Source organism: Phacochoerus africanus, chromosome 11, assembly GCF_016906955.1.
Source record: "Phacochoerus africanus isolate WHEZ1 chromosome 11, ROS_Pafr_v1, whole genome shotgun sequence".
NCBI lineage: Eukaryota > Metazoa > Chordata > Mammalia > Artiodactyla > Suidae > Phacochoerus > Phacochoerus africanus.
In genome coordinates this window covers 73109223-73128559 of record NC_062554.1, presented here as the reverse complement: position 1 = coordinate 73128559, position 19337 = coordinate 73109223, and the positions used below count along the sequence as shown (strand labels likewise).

The 19337-nt window shown below is 38.4% G+C and overlaps 1 long non-coding RNA gene across 1 annotated transcript in view; it reads right to left on the bottom strand.

The window, feature by feature from the left end:
- The window catches only part of LOC125111462 (uncharacterized), a 28472-nt gene extending 9143 nt beyond the window's left edge, over nucleotides 1-19329 (bottom strand). Inside the window, exons 1-2 of the long non-coding RNA XR_007130864.1 lie at nucleotides 19092-19329; nucleotides 7836-8019 (exon numbers count right to left, since the gene is read on the bottom strand). This is a non-coding gene — a long non-coding RNA (uncharacterized LOC125111462). The remainder of the gene's footprint in view (nucleotides 1-7835; nucleotides 8020-19091) is intronic.
- Nucleotides 19330-19337: the final 8 nt, after the last annotated feature.

The window sequence follows — 19337 nt, the reverse complement described above, 5'->3', positions numbered from 1 at the left end:
GCCATTAGCTGTGGCGAAGGTCGCAGACACAGCTCGGATCCCGCATTGCTGTGGCTGTGATGTAGGCCAGTGGCTACAGCTCTGATTAGACCCCCAGCCTGGGAATCTCCATATGCCGCTGGAGCGGCCCTAGAAAAGGCAAAAAGACAAAAAAAAAAAAAAGCAAAAGATTTTTAGGGCAGTAAAACTATTCTGTATGATATGGTGGTAGATTCATATCAGTATACATTTGTCCAAACCTACAGAATATAGAACACAGTATGTATGTAACAGACTTTGGTTAATAATGATGTGTTGATGTTGGTTCAAAGTGGTATAAGCATGAAGACAGGAACGCCATCATGACTGGTAATCACTTTTGCTAAGTATCTCTAAAGATTCTTCTGTCTCTCTATCTCTATACACACTTACATGTTCACATGCACATACACAAACATATATAAGTTAATATATATATTTAAATATGAACAAATAATTTTTCATGGAAAGAATACTCAAAGTATGTTACAAACATAATTTTATGATGCTGGCATAATTTGTATATGTTATTATGTATATACAAATACAAATACATTGCATATATCTCATTATGTTATTTTTCTGTTGGTATTTTTTAATAATAATGAAATGAACATTATAGTGGCTACAACATTTTACATTCATTTTCTCCTTGGGAAAAGTATCAGGGTGTTATTTCTGCCTTAAAGTATAAAATTACTTAACCAACATCATATTTCAACATCAACATTATATTTCATCAATCAGCCTTGTACACTTTCATTTAAAAAAATTTTAAACATAAGGCAAGATACCATCAAAGTCCTAGAAGAGAACATAGGCAAAACATTCTCTGACATCAGCCTTACAAATGTTTTCTCAGGTCAGTCTCCCAGGGCAACAGAGATAAAAACAAAAAATAAACCAATGGGACCTAATCAAACTGACAAGCTTTTTTGCACAGCAAAGGAAACCATAAAAAAAAAAAAAAAACCCTAAAAGACAATTTACAGAATGGGAGAAAATAGCTTCAAATGATGCAACTGACAAGGGCTTAATCTCTAAAATATGCAAACAACTTATACAACTCAGCAGCAAAAAAGCCAACAACCCAATGGAAAAATGGACAAAAGACCTGAATAAATATTTCTCCAAAGAAGATATACAGATGGCCAACAAGCACATGAAAAAATGCTCAACATTCCTGATGATTAGAGAAATGCAAATCAAAACTACCACGAGATACCACCTCACACCAGGCAGAATGACCATCATTAGTAGGTCCACAAATAACAAACGCTGGAAGGGGTGTGGAGAAAAGGGAACCCTCCTGCACTGTTGGTGGGAATGTCAATTGGTACAACCACTACGGAAAACAGTATGGAGGTACCCTAGAAAACTATACATGTAACAACGATATTACCCAGCAATCCCACTCTTGGGCATATATCTGGAAAAAAAGCTCCTTGAAAAAGACACATGCACTCGCATGCTCATTGCAGCACCATTCACAGTAGCCAAGACATGGAAACAACCCAATTGTCCATTGCAGATGATTGGATTAAGCATATGTGGTATACTCACACAACAGACTACTACTCAGTCATAAACAAGAACAAAATAATGCCATTTGCAGCAACATGGATGGAACTAGAGACCCTCACACTAAGTGAAGTAAGTCAGAAAGAGAAAGACAAATACCATATGATATCACTTATATCTGGAACCTAATATATAGCACAAATGAAACTTTCCACAGAAAAGAAAATCATGGACATGGAGAACAGATTTGTGATTGCCAAGGGGGAGGGGAAGGGAATGGGATGCACTGGGAATTTGGGGTTAATAGATGCAAACTATTGCCTTTGGAATGGATAAGCAATGATATCCTGCCGTACAGCACTGGGAACTATATCTAGTCATTATGCTGGAGCATAATAATGTGAGAAAAAGGAATGTATATGTGTATGTGTGACTGGGTCACCCTGCTGTAGAGTAGAAAATTGACTGAACCAGCTATAATGGAAAAAAAATAAAAATCATTTAAAAAATTAAATAAAAAACAAAATGTTTTACTAATCTTATAGGCTATATATCATACCCTATTATTAATACATAATAGTAATATGACGTATTAGTTTGAACATCATTGTTAACTTAATAATACATTCTTTTGAGAACTGCCTTTATTCTAATATTTACTGAAATATTTATCTTGTATTAACTGAATTTTAAAACATTTCAGATTATAATAATTTATACATTTGGACAATATATATTTCAGTTTATAATTTTAACCTTATGTATTAGCTAGTGTAGACTAAATTATTATAACCAGATCTCTAAATTTAAATGGTTCATTCAATGAAGTGGTTTGGGGACCCAGACGCTTTGATCTTGTGACTTTACTGTCATTCATCTCCTGCCTTATCATCATCTACATCCAGCTGAGGTGGGAAGAGAACATGGAGGAGGCACACTGGCCTTTGATAAGACTTGGCCCAGAGGTTAGCATGCATTGATTTCACTTATATTTTATTGGCCACATACAGTGGTAAATGGGATGGAGAAATTTAGTCCCTGGCTGGGCTGTTACTTCCCATCTACAACTCTATACTATAGAATGGATGAACAAAATTTAGGAAATTGATATAATTTCTGATATAACTTGTTTGAACAGTTTTGGCAAGCAGAGGTTTTTAAGTTTTATGAAGTTAAATCACTCATTCTTTGCAAATTATTTTCTGATTCCACGCATAGGAGCATGGAGACTTAGCAGAACATGGTAACCAGAACTTGAAACAGTCTTCCCACTGCATTGGGGAGATAGAAATCGGGGTTCAGAGCCTCCAAGACTACCAGACTTGAACTAAAATCCCAGGGGAAAAGGGGGGACCCGCAGAAAAGGCAGCCCACCATTCTGTAGATAAACTGCCCTCAATGCATCTGTTGACCCCTAGCCAGTGCAAGTGTGGTGAGAGGCTCCAGGAATTGATGCAGGAAAGCAGCTTCTAAAAGGCTAAACCTTAAAGTGAAGAACACAGTGATTAGATGCCTCCAGGAAGACAGAATTTTGAGTTCACCAGGGAGGGATGGCCCAGGCCCAGGAGAAATGAGAGTCAAAAGGAGCTTTGCTCTAGGAGTAAGGGCAGATCAAAAGTAGGATAGCTTAACCAGATATAACTGCCTACCAGAACAAAAATCTCTTTAAAAATAATATCTAGTAATTATACTTAAAAGCTCTCGTTATCTCTTTATGACTAGAGTGATAACCTGCTTACAGGGAACCCAGAATGATTCAATACTTTCCCCTCTCTTCCCTTCATCTTTTGGTTTTACTTGGAACCCTGAAAGAATGCTGGCTAACTGCCTTGGAGATGTAAAATTGTTTTTAATATATTTACATAATTTTTTTCAGAGGATATGAGTTGCTTGTCCTGCCATGAGTTAAGAAGTCTCTGTGGATTATTGGGAAAAAAAGGGTTTCTACAATTCTTGAATAGTTGGTGCTTCATGTTTGACTTGGCTTTGGTTACAAACTGGAATTTTTACAAATGAAGAATTTACTATTGTCATTTTAAAACAAACTGTAAACCAAGCAACTGGTTTAGGTATTTGATATGAAAATATAGCCCCATTCCTTTATTTTAATGTTACTATGTAACTTCGGGCAAAAGTACATTCTACTTTTCAACTTTATGTGCGCCACACCTGCAGCCATTAACACTAAATGAGCTAATTTCTTTGTTTTTAAATCACATTAACTTAAAAAACTTACTTTTGTTATGTTCTACATATCCTGCATTTAAATGTTCTAGGAAAAATCTAAAGAGGGAAAAAAACATAAAAGCTACTTCTAACAAATAAGAAGGGAATAATTTTGCTTGTAGAAGGTGTTTTTGAAAAAAAAAATACTTTCTAATTTTATATCTTAGTAAATACACTTTATTTCTTGAGCAAAATGGGTTTTTAAGAAATATAATGTGAGATCCTACAAATGGAGGATGCAGCAAAAAGAGCATACACCCTTGCTACTATTTTACTGCCATCCCATTGCATTTCAGCTTGCACACAGCATATTAGAATTAAATTGTGTGAGTGTGTATGTAAAAAGCAAGGGTCCAGTTCAAAATTTTAAGTTCATTAGTAGCATTAAAACAAATTATCTGGTCTGAAATAGAATTTCACCGTCCCCCCTCCATCTGCCTTTTTACAACACACACAGAAATTAGAGTATCCATGCATGTCAAATATAGCTTAAAATAGCTGGGTATTTAGATTAACATAAAAACTATGTTCTATAACAGCAAACTAAATCTTCTGGGGGATGTTGGAAGGAAACAACCACTTTTGCTCTAAACTTCTGCCTTAAGGGATATTCATGAAAGAGCTTTTTTTTTTTTAATTTTGTATTTATTTGAGACATTTCACGATTAGCTCCTAAAGGAATTATTGATTCGCCATAAAGCAGAGAAAATAAATACATGTTTAAGGTCTGGATTTCTATTATATTTAGATTTCAAAGTTTATGCAAAGCCTGTTAATTTCATTCTACTCTTTTTGTAGCAGACACAGTTCAGAAACTTGGGGTAGGTCAGTTAGAGAATAGTTTCATTTTACCTTTACAGATTTCAGTTTTACTTTTCAAATGTATAACAGATATCCTCTGTCTTTATCCTAACTTATTCCACTTTAATTTTTACTGAGACTCATCTGTTTACCCAAATCTTTGATGCTTCAGGCCTACACATATTTTCAAAGAAGAGCTCATTTTGCACTTTAAAAGCATTGAACAAACCAGAAAATGCATCATATGTACCGAGATGAAAAATGCTGGATTTGTGTGTTTTTTCCAGTAGAAACATTTTAAATTGTATGAAGTGATGTTACATATCTCCTACCATCCAATTAAGAGTGAACAGAGATGCTAAGAAAGAAGATCAATGACTATAAACAAAGAGAAAAAAAAGATGATATAAACAGACCCACAGGTGATTCAGATATTGAACCCATACCTTAGTAACCTACCATGAGAATTTTCAAGAAAATAAATGAAAAACCACCAGATCCCAATGGCTTCACCAATGAATCCTTTCAAATATGTAAGGAATTAGGCTAGCATAATCTTGACCTTTAAAACCTGACAAGTCATTACAAGAAAGGGAAATTACAGGCAAAATTTCTCTCATAAATAAAGGTATATATATCTTTAACAAATACTGCCAAGTCAAAATAAATACTATGTGAGAAAGGAACACTATACCATGACCAAACTGAGTGTATTCTAGGAATGCAGAGCTGGTTTAACATTTAAAATTAATTTAATTCACCACATTAAAAGAATTTAAATGCTGATCATATCAATAGGTTCAGAAAAAGAATATCATAAAACTTCTAGAATCTGACAAAGTATTTACTAAAAGCATTTAAGAAAATATTTAAACTTAATGTAATAATATTAAATATTATCACCTTGATTTTGGAAATAAGTTCAAAACTATATTGGAAATCCTAGCCAGTATAATAAAGAAAAAATTTAGAAAAGGAAAAGGAATTAGGGATTGTAATGAAGAAATAAATTGTCTAATTTTTATAGACAATTTGCTTGAATCAGTAATAATCTATAAGAATTTACTTTGATTTCATTTTTATATACTAGCAACAGTTAGAAATGAAATTCTTAAGAAAGATACTATTTGTAATAACATCAAAGATATCAGAACATAAGGATACATCTAGCAAAACTTTTGTAAGATCTCTACCCAGAATGTTATTGTGAGAAACTGAGGAAACTTAACATAATTAGAGAAATACACTGCATTTAAGAATTGGGAAACTCCACGTGATAAAGATATCATTGTTCCCCTACTATAATGAAATCTTAGTCAAAATATATGTAAGATTTTTTTTAAGCGAAATTTGACAAGTTGTTTCTAAAAGTTATTCAGAAGTGCAAAGGGGGCACAGGTGAGACATTCTCAAAGAAGAACATTCATTGCAGGAGGACTTGTTTTACTGAATATTAAGTCTTATTATAAAGCTATTTAAGATAGGTGCTGCTGAGGCAAGGACACAAGACTAGACCAATGGAAAAAAATACAGAGTTTATAAAAAGGCAAAGGTATAGAAGTATTTGAGTCATGAGAAAGAATTTGGGGAGATCAGAAAAGAATAGTATTTTTAATAATAATTATGGGAATTGCCATTGTGGCTCAGCAAGTTAAGAACCCAACTAGTATCCATGAGGATGCGGGTTTGATCCCTGGTCTCACTCATTGGATTAAGGATCTGGCATTGACACAAGCTGCAGCATAGGCTGAAGATGCAGCTTGGATTTGGTGTTGCTGTGGTGCAGGCCAGTGGCTATGGCTCTGATTCAACACCTAGCCTGGAAATTTCCACATGCCACAGCGCAGCCCTAAAAAGACAACAGGAACAATGATAATAATGATAATGGAAAAATGGGGGTATCCAGGAAAAAATGCAACTTGATCACTACATCATACCATACACAAAATCGATTTCAGTTAAAGAATAGATATGAACATGAATGACAAAACACTAATAATTTAGAATGCTGGAAAGATTCATTTGTCTACTGCATTGTTCCTCAAAAGTGTAACTACCAAAGTCCACACACAGCCACCACCTCCAAGGCATCTCCAGATGAGTGTGTGTGTGTGTGTGTGTGTGTGTGTGTCTTTTTGCCTTTTCTAGGGTCGCTCCTGCAGCATATGGAGATTCCCAGGCTAGAAGTCTAATCGGAGCTGTAACCACCAGCCTACGCCAGAGCCACTTGCGACCTACATCACAGCTCACGGCAACACCGGATCCTTAACCCACTGAGCGAGCCCAGGGATTGAACCTGCAACCTCATCGTTCCTAGTTGGATTCATTAACCACTGCACCACAACAGGAACTCCCCTCCAGATGACTTCTGATGGGATATCCCACCAGCATCTCAAACGCAACCATCTTCTTCCTCAAAGCAACCTGCTTTCCTGATTTCCTGCCCTTGTTAATGATATCATTAAGGTTGAAAATCTCTAGGTCATTATGACTTTTTCCCATTTTGACAATATCAAGCCCTGATGAAATGTCTTTTTGAACTGCCCCTTCCTTTCCATTTCAAAACTAACAATATTATTATCAGATTCAAACACCTCAAATCTTGCTGGGGCTTCTAAATTTCCTTGCTTTCACATTCACTCCCCTCAAACATACCAGATTAAAATGTTCAGAACTCTAATCTTGTCATATCACTATTTAATGACTTTTGATGAATTCTGCAGGATTTCTTGCAGGGAGGGGTGAAGGGGTATGTTCTAGTTTTCCTGAAGTCATCTGGAGATGCCTCAGAGCTGTCCAAACAGAAATGCTCAAAAGAATGGGAGATATAAGTTACTGGAAGTAAAGAAAGAGGGCTGGACCTAGAGTGATAGTGTAGGATGTCATGAGGGTCAGTGGATAAATGACACATGGCTGGCTACTCACTGTCTGTTCCCCAAATCTCACATCCATTCACTGAGTTACCACTGTGGTACCATCTGCGTAAGCAAATCACTAGGCTGACTCTGGAGGGGAAAGGAAAGGTCAGTGCTCATACTAACAGAGACTGACAATTCCTCAGAAGGCTGCTGTGAGTAGCTCTTAGGTCATACAAATACTGAGCAAAATTTTGCACTAAACCTTGTGTTGAGGGCTTCTAGATAAAAGATGTTTCAATAGATTCTGGCAAACCATTCCATTATTTCACTAACATTAGAATCTGTCAGGTATTTTTTATCAGTCAAGTTAACCCTCACTCAGTAGAGTATCAGTGGGGTATGAATCCTCACCTGAAGACCAATCCACTTCATTTCTTCAGTTGGGCTGAGGAGGGACAACAGTCATCTGGTGTGGAAGAAAAGCCTCCTCATAACCCCTCTTTCCCAACTCTGTCTGGTGCAGGGATATGACAATAAATATTCATGGCCATGCAGAATGGATGTCAGTGGCCACTATCCCTCTAATAGATGGCACCTGAATACAAAAAAGAAAAAAAAAGTCATTATTTAATGGAAGAAAGTTCTAAACAATCCAGATTTCAGAGGACTGCATAATCATGAATATTTATATAACACATTATCATTTAAAAACACTTTCAAAAATCTTTTCAAAGTTTTCTAACTGAGCTATAAAAAGTCACACTAGTCTAGAACCAGGCATCCATGCTAAGTGCCCAGAAGTCCTATATTAACACTTTGATAAGGTTTGAAGGGCTGGGGTCACGAAGGCAAATTCTCTCTCCACTGTTCCTATGATCAATTTTTCTAATTTTCTCTGTAATTCTTATTTCCACATAACTCCTTGCTAATAGTTCTACGTTTTTGACCTAGAGGCCCTATTTAAGGAGAATTTTAGGGGGATAAGTTCTTTGGTGAGAGAAGAAGTCAAATTCCTAGGGTGTCCCATTTAGCAGGAACAGCTTTTAGAGGTGGGTAAACAATAAAACGAAGATAACATTTACTTTATAACTGCAAAGAGTATAAATTATGACTCCATTTTCATGCCAGAAATAGTCTTCCTAAATGGAAAAGAAAGAAAGCAACAATCTTCTACAGAAGGATTTTAAGTTAAAGAAATGCTCTATTTCCTTAAAATGTGGTGATTTGATTTGATTTCAGAGTCTCTGTCATTTACACTGGGCTACTAAAGAGAAGTGAGGGAAGACAGACAGTCTGTGTGGAAGTCACAACTAAAACCTGACCTTCACCACAGGAACTATCATCAGAGAACTCAATGTGCTTCAAACAAGATCATGTCTTTATCTTTGCCTCCCAGGAGAAGATGGTCTTCTAACCTCAATAAAGAAAATTCAATAAAATAAAATAAACAGGAATGAAGGCACATGGCCAAACTCACCTGGCTTAGGAATACAAATCATTGCCCTAACTAACCATAACTTTCATGGCCAGTATGACAATGATAAAAGCCTCAGTGAGGTGAGTGAGCATATAGCCCTAAGCCATTCCATGAAACCTGTTTATTGCTCAGAACAATACAGTTCAAACTGTACACATGCTTTAATGTCCTAATAAATAATCTTTCCCCTACCCCTGCATCCACTTAGAGCATCTGCTCTGCCACAAATTCTGAAATACCTATCACTCAGCATCAACTGATTGGACCGACCAGGGATGGACACCTCATCCATATTTGACCAATCAGATTTTCTATTCCAGAACACTGGGATTTGGAAATGGATTGCTGTAGGGATCAAACTGGAAGGTCAAAGGGACATGGGGCAGAGGCTCTCATTCTTGAACAGTTACAGAAATCCAATGCTTAGAGAGAAGAGTAAAGTAAGTAAGAGATACAGAGGGAAGACACCACTTAGCCCCAGAAGGACAAAATAAGCTCCATCAGGGCTTTCCACAAAGAAGCCATGCTCTACTTTGTGCAATTGGACTCCATGATGTCCATCTTGAAATTCTGTCTTTCTACTTGTCTGTTTCAAAATGCAAAAGCAAAAAGCCCTGCAAAAGAATATAACATTATGCCAACTTTCCTCATTTTTAACTTTAGTGTTCATTAAAAAAATTACCTTTTAGGAAGGATCAATATGGCAGAGGAGTAAGATGTCATGTTCACCTTCTCTCTCAAACACATCAACAAAACACATCTACATGTAAAATGACTCACACAGAACATCTGCTGAATGCTTGCAGAAGAACTTAAACCTCCAAAAAGGGAAGAAACTCTTGACATAACTGGGTAGAACAAAAGAAAAAAGGAGAGAGAAAAGGCATCAGGATAGGACTAGCATTCCTGAGAGGGAGCTGTGAAAGAGAAAACGAACCCACATCCTGGGAAGCCACCTAACCGAGGGGGATCAGCCCAGAGGAAGGGACCTCCAAGTTCGCAGAGAAAAGCCCGGCAGCTGGACTGAGGAGGGCAAAGTAGAGTGAGAGCCACACAGATCCACACTAATCATTTGTATAACTGCCCCAGACACCACAGCCTGAGACTCTCAGGTGGGGGCTGGGCACTGAGACTCAAGCTTCAGAGGTCAGCTCTGGGGAGTGGACTAGGGTGGCTGTGTGGGGACAGACTGAAGGGCTAAGGAGCAGTGTACCACAGGCTGAGTGGAACACCACAGCAGAGGGAACCCAGGAGAAGGACTGGGTCCAAGGAGAAGCAAGGCGCCAATGTTGGGGTGGGCGAGAGGGGGAGGGGCGGACCGCCATAGGAATCCCCCTGTACACTGTGCACGCAGGCCTCAGAGGGCGGGACACCTCTGGCGCCGGCTACAGGTGGTGAGAAGCCACTTGCTCTGGCTACGGGAGACCAGGTACTACTTGTGCAGGCTACAGGGTGGCAGGGCACCTGTTTTGTGGGCTAAGGGAAGGGGGGGCTAAGTGCGACGTGGTGCCTGTTGCATAACCTACAGATGGCAAGGACAGAGCGCAATGGTTGTCTCTCTGAGGCCAGAGGGAGGCGTGGCCTGCCACCACTGGGTGCCTGTGAGTTGGCTCCACCTGCGACCCAGTCACCTCAGGGTTTGGTGAAAAAAAAAAAAAAAAAAAGAGGGCACTGCAACCAAGCACCACATGTTGTTCCTCTCACTCCCCTGGGAACACACCCACCCTGCAGCTGTCACTGCCAAACGCTCTGGGCAGTGCCCAGACAACTGATCACTGTCCCTTCCCAAGACCCTACAACTAGGAGCAGCTGTTGCAGCACCTCCTATGGGAGCTAAGCAGGACGAGGTGCTTCTTGCATGGTCTACAGGTGGTGGGGGCAAACCACCACAGTTATCTCTGACTCCAGAGATGGGTGTGGCCCACCATCACTAGGGGTCCTAGAACAGGCACCATTTGCAGCCCCAATCACCTCAAGGGCACCACAGAGAAGAGCTTTGCGACCGAACACCACCTGTTATTGCTCTCGCACACCTGGGAGCACATTCGCCCTGCTGCTGCCACTGCCAAACGCTCTGGGCAGTGCCCACATGCTTGATTGATCACTGTCACTTCCCAGGATCCTGCAACTAGAAGCAGCTGGTGCAGCACTTCCTATGTGGGCTAAGTGGGACAGAGTGCTTCTTGTGTGGTCTACAGGTGGAGGGGGCAAAGCACAGCAGTTATCTCTGACTCAGAGGTGGGCGTGGCCCACTACCACTAGGGGTCCCTGAACAGGCACCACTTGTGGCCCCAATCAACTCAGAGGAGGGCACTGCAATCGAACACTCCCTGTTGTTGCCCTCACTACCCTGGGAACTCACACACCCTGCTGCTGCTCCTGGAAATGCTCTGGGAACCTCATAAATCTGCCTATGGCTCGCTACCACTTCCCAGGGCCCTGCAACTAGAAGTAGCCTGTGCCACCTTCCTGCAGGTCCTTGCTGCTGTTAAGAGCACAGCAACCAGGCACTGACTACTCGCCCTACCCATTGTCTCTTTCTCCCTGGAAACACACTCAGCACCCTGGGGATTAACAGCCTGCTCACACTGAAGAAAGATGCAGCAAATATCCAAACTCCCATGCCAAAAATAAATAGTAACCCCCCACAAAATACAAAGGGGTGCTCTTGCATAGAAGTAGCCCTCACAGACCATATTTTGGCTTCCCTAAACTCACAGAAAAAGAAAATCATAAGCAAGATGAAGAAGCTCAGAAACCATTCCCAGTTAAAGGAACAAGAGAATTCACCTGAGGCAGCAAATAAAGAAACAGACCTCTGCAGTCTGACAGACACTGAGTTCAAAAGAGAGATAGGGAAAATACTGAAGGAATTAAGGCTGAATATCAAGGAATTATGAGCAGATATGAACAGCAATGCAAATTACTTTATAAAGGAACCAGACAATATAAGGAGGAACATAGAAAAATTAGAAAATTCATTTGCAGAGACACAAACTGAGCAATAGGCACTAAAGAGAAGAATGAATACTGCAAAGATACCACCAAAAAAGAAAACTACAGGCTAATATCTTTGATAAATATAGATGCCAAACTTCTCCACAAAATTTTAGCCAACCAAATACAACAACATATAAAAAAGATCATATACCATGGTGAAGTGGGATTCATCCCAGGGTGCAGAAGGACGGTTTAACATATGCAAATCAATCAATGTCATACACCACATTAACAAAAGTCAAAAACCACATGATCATCTCAATAGGTGCAGAAAAAGCATTTGACAAAGTACAACATCCATTAATGATCAAAACTCTTACCAAAGTGGATATAGAGGGAACATACCTTAACATAATAAAAGCCATTTACAACAAACCCACAGCAAATAGAATACGTGATGGAGAAAAGCTGAAAGTCTTCCCACTAAAATATGGAACAAGACAAGGATGCCCACTCTCACCACTTGTATTCAACATAGTATTGGAAGTCCTGGGCACAACAACCAGACAAACAAAAGAAATAAAAGGTATCCAAATAGGAGCAAAAGAGGTATAACTGTCAATGTATGCAGATGACATGATACTATATATAGAAAACCCTAAGGACTCAACCCAAAAACTACTGGAACTGATCAACTAATTCAGCAAAGTAGCAGGATATAAGAATAACATTCAGAAGGCAGTTGCATTTCTGTATACCAGCAATGAAATATTAGAAAAGAAATACAAAAATATAATACCTTTTAAAATTGCACCCAAAAAAATCAAATACCTGAGAATACACCTGACCAAGGAGGTGAAAGACATATATGCTGAGAACTATAAAATATTAATCAAGGAAATTAAAGAGGATTCAAAGAAATGGAGAGATATTCCACGCTCCAGGGCTGGAAAAATTAATATTGTAAAAATGGCCATACTACCTAAAGCAATCTACAGATTCAATGGAATCCCTATCAAATTACCCATGACATTTTTTCACAGAACTAAAACAAACAATCCAAAAATTTATATGGAACCACAAAAGACCCAGAATTGCCAAAGCAATTCTGAGGAACAAAAACCAAGCAGGAGGCATCACTCTCCCACCAGACTTCAGGCAACATTCTAAAGCCACAGTCATCCAGACAGTGTGGTACTGGTACCAAAACAGACATACAGACCAATGAAACAGAATAGAGAACCCAGAAATAAACCCAGCCACCTACGGTCAATTAATCTTTGACAAAGGAGGCAAGAACATAAAATGGGAAAAAGACAGTCTTTTCAGCAAGTACTGCTGGGAAACCTGGACAGCTGCATACAAGTCAATGAAACTAGAACACACCCTCACACCATGCGCAAAAACAAACTCAAAATGGCTTAAAGACTTAAATGTAAGACACACGCCATCAAAATCCTGGAAGAGAACTTAGGCAAAACATTCTCTGACATCAACCTTACAAATGTTTTTTCAGGTGAGTCTCCCAGGGCAACAGAGATAAAAACAAAAATAAACCAATGGGACCTAATCAAACAAGTTTTTTGCACAGCAAAGGAAACCATAAAAAAAAAAAAAAAAACCCTAAAAGACAATTTACAGAATGGGAGAAAAAAAGTTTCAAATAATGCAACTGACAAGGGCTTAATCTCTAAAATATGCAAACAACTTATACAACTCAGCAGCAAAAAAGCCAACAACTCAGTTGAAAAATGGGCAAAAGACCTGAATAGACATTTCTCCAAAGAAGATATACAGATGGCCAACAAGCACATGAAAAAATGTTAAATATCACTGATTATTAGAGAAATGCAAATCAAAACTACTATTAGGTATCACCTCACACCAGTCAGAATGGCCATAATAACAAGTCCACAAATAACAAAGGCCGGAGGGGGTGTGGAGAAAAGGGAACCCTCTTGCACTGTTGGCAGGAATGTCAATTGGTACAACCACTACGCAAAACAGTATGGAGGTACCTTAGAAAACTATACATAGAACTACCATATGACCTAGCAATCCCACTCTTGGCTTATACCTGGACAAAACTTTCCCTGAAAAAGACACATGCACTCGCACGTTCACTGCAGCACTATTCACAATAGCCAAGACATGGAAACAACCCAAATGTCCATCAACAGATGACTGGATTAGGAAGAGGTGGTATATATACACAGCCATAAACAAGAACAAAATAATGCCATTTGCAGCAATATGGATGGAACTAGAGACTCATACTGCTAAAGTGAGTCAGAAAGAGAAAGACAAATACTATATGATATCATGTATCTGGAATCTAATATATGGCACAAATAAACCTTTCCACAGAAAAGAAACTCATGGACTTGGAAAACAGATTTGTGGTTGCCAAGGGGAGGGCGAGGGCGTGAGATGGACTGGGAATTGGGGGTTAATAGATGCAAACTATTGCATTTGGAATGCAGTGATATCCTGTTGTATAGCACTGAGAACTATAACTACTCACTTGTGATAGAGCATGGTAATATGAGAAAAAGAATGTATACATGTATGTGTGACTGGGTCACCTTGCTGTACAGCAGAAAATTGACAGGACACTGTAAACCAGCTAAAATAGAAAAAATAAAAATCATTATTTAAAAAAAATTACCTTTTAAAGCAATTTATACATTAGATTCTCCTGTTTCTAACACTGAGAGGTAATGCAGAGCCTTTTGATAGATGCAATACCAATATTCTCCAAGCAATGGAAATTAAACCTATCATATTTAATCTAAAGCAATGTTTTAGAAATGTAATGTCTCTAAAATTGGAATATTAAAAGGACAGCCTATGCAAAGTGCCCTCTGAAATGTGGCTCTGCTGTGGGTATCCAGATATTGAGGGGAAAAAAAATCAAAGCTACTGATTAACTGGCATTAAGGAAGGAGTCATTTCCCAGAATGAGGTCTTAGTAACACATCAGAATTGCTGGAAGAGTGAAACATCTTGGAGTAAAACACAAGAAAAAGCTTTATCCCTGTAATCAAACCCTGTCACTCAGGTTATCTGGGATCATGCCTGCCTTGAGAAAATTTTTTTCTATTGCTTGTAGAACCAAGTCACAAGAATTCCACTCATTTATGGTTCATTAACCACTTACTGAGACAGAAACCAACTTGGTGAGTAGTTTGGAAAAACAATGCAACTTTCAACCTCTTCCCTTCCTTCTTTCCTTTCACTTGGGCACCACATGCATACTCTGTTTTCTTGTTTCCCTGATCATTTCACTTCCCAGGTATTTCATCTTGATTAACCTCTCCCTGTGGATATATGTGCCCTTTGTATTCACTCAGTCTTTTCCTTTTGCTCTATTAACTATGTCCTCATTATCTTTGAAGATTTCTCTCTGCAGACCAGGACCAGGTTCACTAGTATACAACCTTTGCAGCTGCATAGGATTCTTAGCTAACAGAACATGATGCTTGGTTTAAGGCTCTGTGGTCACTGTCTTGAAATTCTTCATTTTATCTTCGAATATGTGTTTTGTAATTGAAGTCTAATGAGCATACAGATGAGCATAGGAGTTAATTGTTCCTTGTCACTCCATTCACATGTAACATTTGTGATGTCCCATGAGCACAGAATTCCAATGGACCCATAGTTTTCAGAACTTCAGCAAAACTCAGTAAGTACAAGGTAAGTGTGTTAAGTCTACGACTGAATAAGTGTGGACACTGACAACCCTGGAAGATGGTATGAACCAGAAATTCTGCAGAGAGAAGAAAACATCCAAGGAATCTTATCATATTCTTCATTATTCATCTTACTTCCTTGTATTGGACAGTCACATTGAAAATGATGACATTTAAGGAAAGGAAAACACAGGGCAACCCCTAATTCCTTTACTTTCCAGTCCCTCCTAACTCATCAATAAACTGAAGGTCAAATGTAGGCAAACTATCAAGACATCGCACATATCAAGACTGGAATAAAAACACTGAGTTAGTTTTGTGCAGTATTTCTGCAAAATACATATTCATGCATGAGCTATGAAATTCAACTTGTGTGATCTTGGTGATTTCACATATGAGTTCTTTTTTTTCTAAAGACAATTTTATTTATTTTTTTAACTAAATGAATTTTATTACATTTATAGTTGTACAACAATCATCATGACCCAATTTTACAGCATTTACTTCCCAAACCCCAAGTGCATCCTCCCAACCCCCAACATGTCTCATTTGGAAACCATAAGTTTTTCAAAGTCTGTGAGTCAGTATCTGTTCTGCAAAGAAGTTCACTGTACCCTTTTTTCAGATTCCACATGTAAGTAATAGCATATGATGTCGGTGTCTGTCTGACTGACTTCACTCAGCATGATAATTTCTAAGTCCATCTGTGTGGCTGAAAAGGCCATAATTTCTTCCTTTTTAATGGCTGAGTAATATTCCATTGTGTATATGTACCACATCTTCTTTATCCACTGCTCTGTCGATGGGCATTTCGGTTGTTTCCATGTCTTGGCTATTGAAAAGAGTGCTGCAATGAATACTGGAGTACACGTATCTTCTCCAGTCATGGTTTTCTCTGGATAGATGCCCAGGAGTGGGATTGCTGGATCAAATGGTAATTCTATTATTAGTTTTCTGAGGAATCTCCATACTGTTTTCTACAGTGGTTGCACCATTTACATTCCCACCAACAGTGTAATAGGATTCCCTTTTCTCCATACCCTCTCCTATTGTTTGTAGACTTTTTGATGATGAGTTAAATATTCTTACATTTGCATTTAAAACTGTGATGACACTGAACCATCAAAAGGGTAAAATTCATGCTAATAATTTTATTTAAATTTTTATTTTTCTTTATTTAGTACATTAAATAGCAAATAAAACATCATGACAAGTTGGTGGGGTGAGATGATAACAACAAAAGAAAAAACTTTATTTTTTTTACATTTAATTAAACTTTTCCCCTGCTTTTCTGAATGAGGAGTTTTGCGTTTTCATTTTGCATAGGGTCCCAGAGATCATGCAGGTGGCTATGCTGGCGGCTTTTCAGTTGGAATTGTGTGCCTCACTTATATTCCTGAATTACGGAAAGGGAAGGTCAAATGGGTGGCTCTTTGAAAACTCTGAATATTTTCTCAAACAAGAATGACCAAAATAATTTCAAAAATTGTTTCTTTTTTAATGATTTTTTTTTTTTTTTGGCTGCACCATGGCATGCGAAAGTTCCCATGCCAGGGATTGAACCCAAGCCACAGCAGTAACCAGAACCACAGCAGTGACAATGTTGGATCTTTGACCCTTTGGCCACTATGGAACTCCTAATGATCTTATTTTACCATGAGGATTACAATTTTTTTTCTACTAGTTCTCATTGAAAATATATAGTATTTCAGCTGTACTATGGGTTACACAGATTTTGGCTAACATAGGAACCATAATAGCCATGCTATTGGGCTGGGTTGGGAACCTTATCATCCATCATTTCTGCCTCCAAGAGAAATACATTTAAGTGCCAAATAACTGACTTAAAAACTAAGTTTTGTTCCAAAGCCTATTTGTAAGTTAAGAGCTATTGAATTTTAGCTAACATTTTCTTAAAGTTCAAATATGATGCTTGATATAATGAATTTGCTTCATGATTGGAACATTTTTAATGTTGATGTAGCTACTTTTGAGAGCTTGGTGTGCTATTTCCCTTGGATTAGCCCTGGAATTTGGTCTGGAGGAGGAAGGCCACAGGGACAGGAAACAGACAATAGGAAAAAAGAAAGTTTCAAATTTCCCATCAAGATTCAGACATTTCCTGCTCATATTCTTGTTTCTATAATTACTATAATAGTAGTAAGGATTAGTCATTATTAGTCATTCATTTCCTATAGACCCCAAAGATTAGATGTTTTCTATGAAATTATCCTATGAGAAGAGAATAAAGTTCTAAATACTGTATTAAATCTATTTTTTCCACCTCATCTTTTGAACACAAAATCTTCTCAAATGAGTTCATCTTAACTGGCCAACAGAAGCAATGAGTAACTATTTGGATTTCTAGGTCACAAGCTCAATAGAAACCAGCTTTACCTGTCTTGAGTTAAATTCTTGGTACCCCTTATTACTTTATATTTTATTCTTTCATATTTTATTATTATGTCTCCCTATAATGTAAAGGAAGCATTATCCCCTTTATAAGAGGATAAGTACATATGTAATTTAAATGATCTGTTTTGGTAAGCTTAACATCAGATTTAAAAATTTTTACATTACCACAAGAAATCTTTTTAAGATGATTTTTCTGACATGCTTTGGTTATAGAACACATGCACTTCTTAGAAAAAAAGGGACTGTCACAGATATTAAGTTAAAATGCCATCATTTCTCTTATTGAACCTTCAGTGTTTATTTGCAATAACTGTCTCTGATTCCCCTGTTTTTAGAAAATGGTTGTTTATTTTTATGAAGACTGTTTTTCTCTCAAAACGCTATTGGATTAATCTTATTTCCCATGTTAGTAACTTTTATTAAAAATTGGTTTTTGTGTGTTGTATTTTACGGAAACGACCTTGGGGCAGAGACTTACTCTACCATTACTACAGTCAATGTTCATATTGGGAAACTATGGGGGGAGTACCAAATGATCAGCGATTATTGCGTTCTCAAAAATCTCTAGTATGGAGAGTATCCCAACTGTCATACAGCAGCAACGACAAAACGGCCAGCATCCAGGGGTTTCTGAGCAACTAATGCGCATCATATTTTTTTTTAAGTTATTTCAGTTAATCCTCACAATAATCCCCGTGAGATAAAATGAAAGTCTTAGGACTAACCCCAATTCCAGAACGACTCTACCCTCACTAACAAGCTTTTAAACACTGGCACATTACCACGTGTAAACAATATTTCAGTATTCTTTGTGTAAGTTAAAAAGGACGAACAGTATTTTAGTATTCTTTGTTTAAGTTAAATAGTTCTAAAGGAAGTTTAGGGGCCTTCGGTCCCTTCAAAACTAATAGCCTCGGATCCTTCTAGAAATGCAACCAACCCAGTAACAGGGAACGGAGTCTTCAGTGCCTCAGAGGAAACCAGGCTACTTTCATTGCCTGCTTTAATCCGAGCAGCAGCCCTACTCCACGGTTTTCTCTACTGGGTGACCTGGAACAAGTTGGCTACCCTCTTCTTTCCCTTCTATGGGTCCCCACTTGTGTGTGAGTTAAGAAACTTGAATAAAGTTTTCTTTGACTTTACCTGAACTAACTCCAGGTGAGAGAAGTGAGAGGCTGAATCAGGAAAAAGAAGTCAACCATCCTCTCTTGGTCTGGGAAGGGTAGATGAACTCAGTTGAACAGCTGAGAGCCAGCGCCAGCCCAAGAGCTGAGCTCCAGGGTCCTGATTGCAGAGTGGAAGTCGGGCCGCGAGCCCTTCTTACGCAAGCCCCGCCCGCTCCTCCACCCGGCTTCATCCTACGCTTCAGCCAGGCTTCTAACCTCGGCG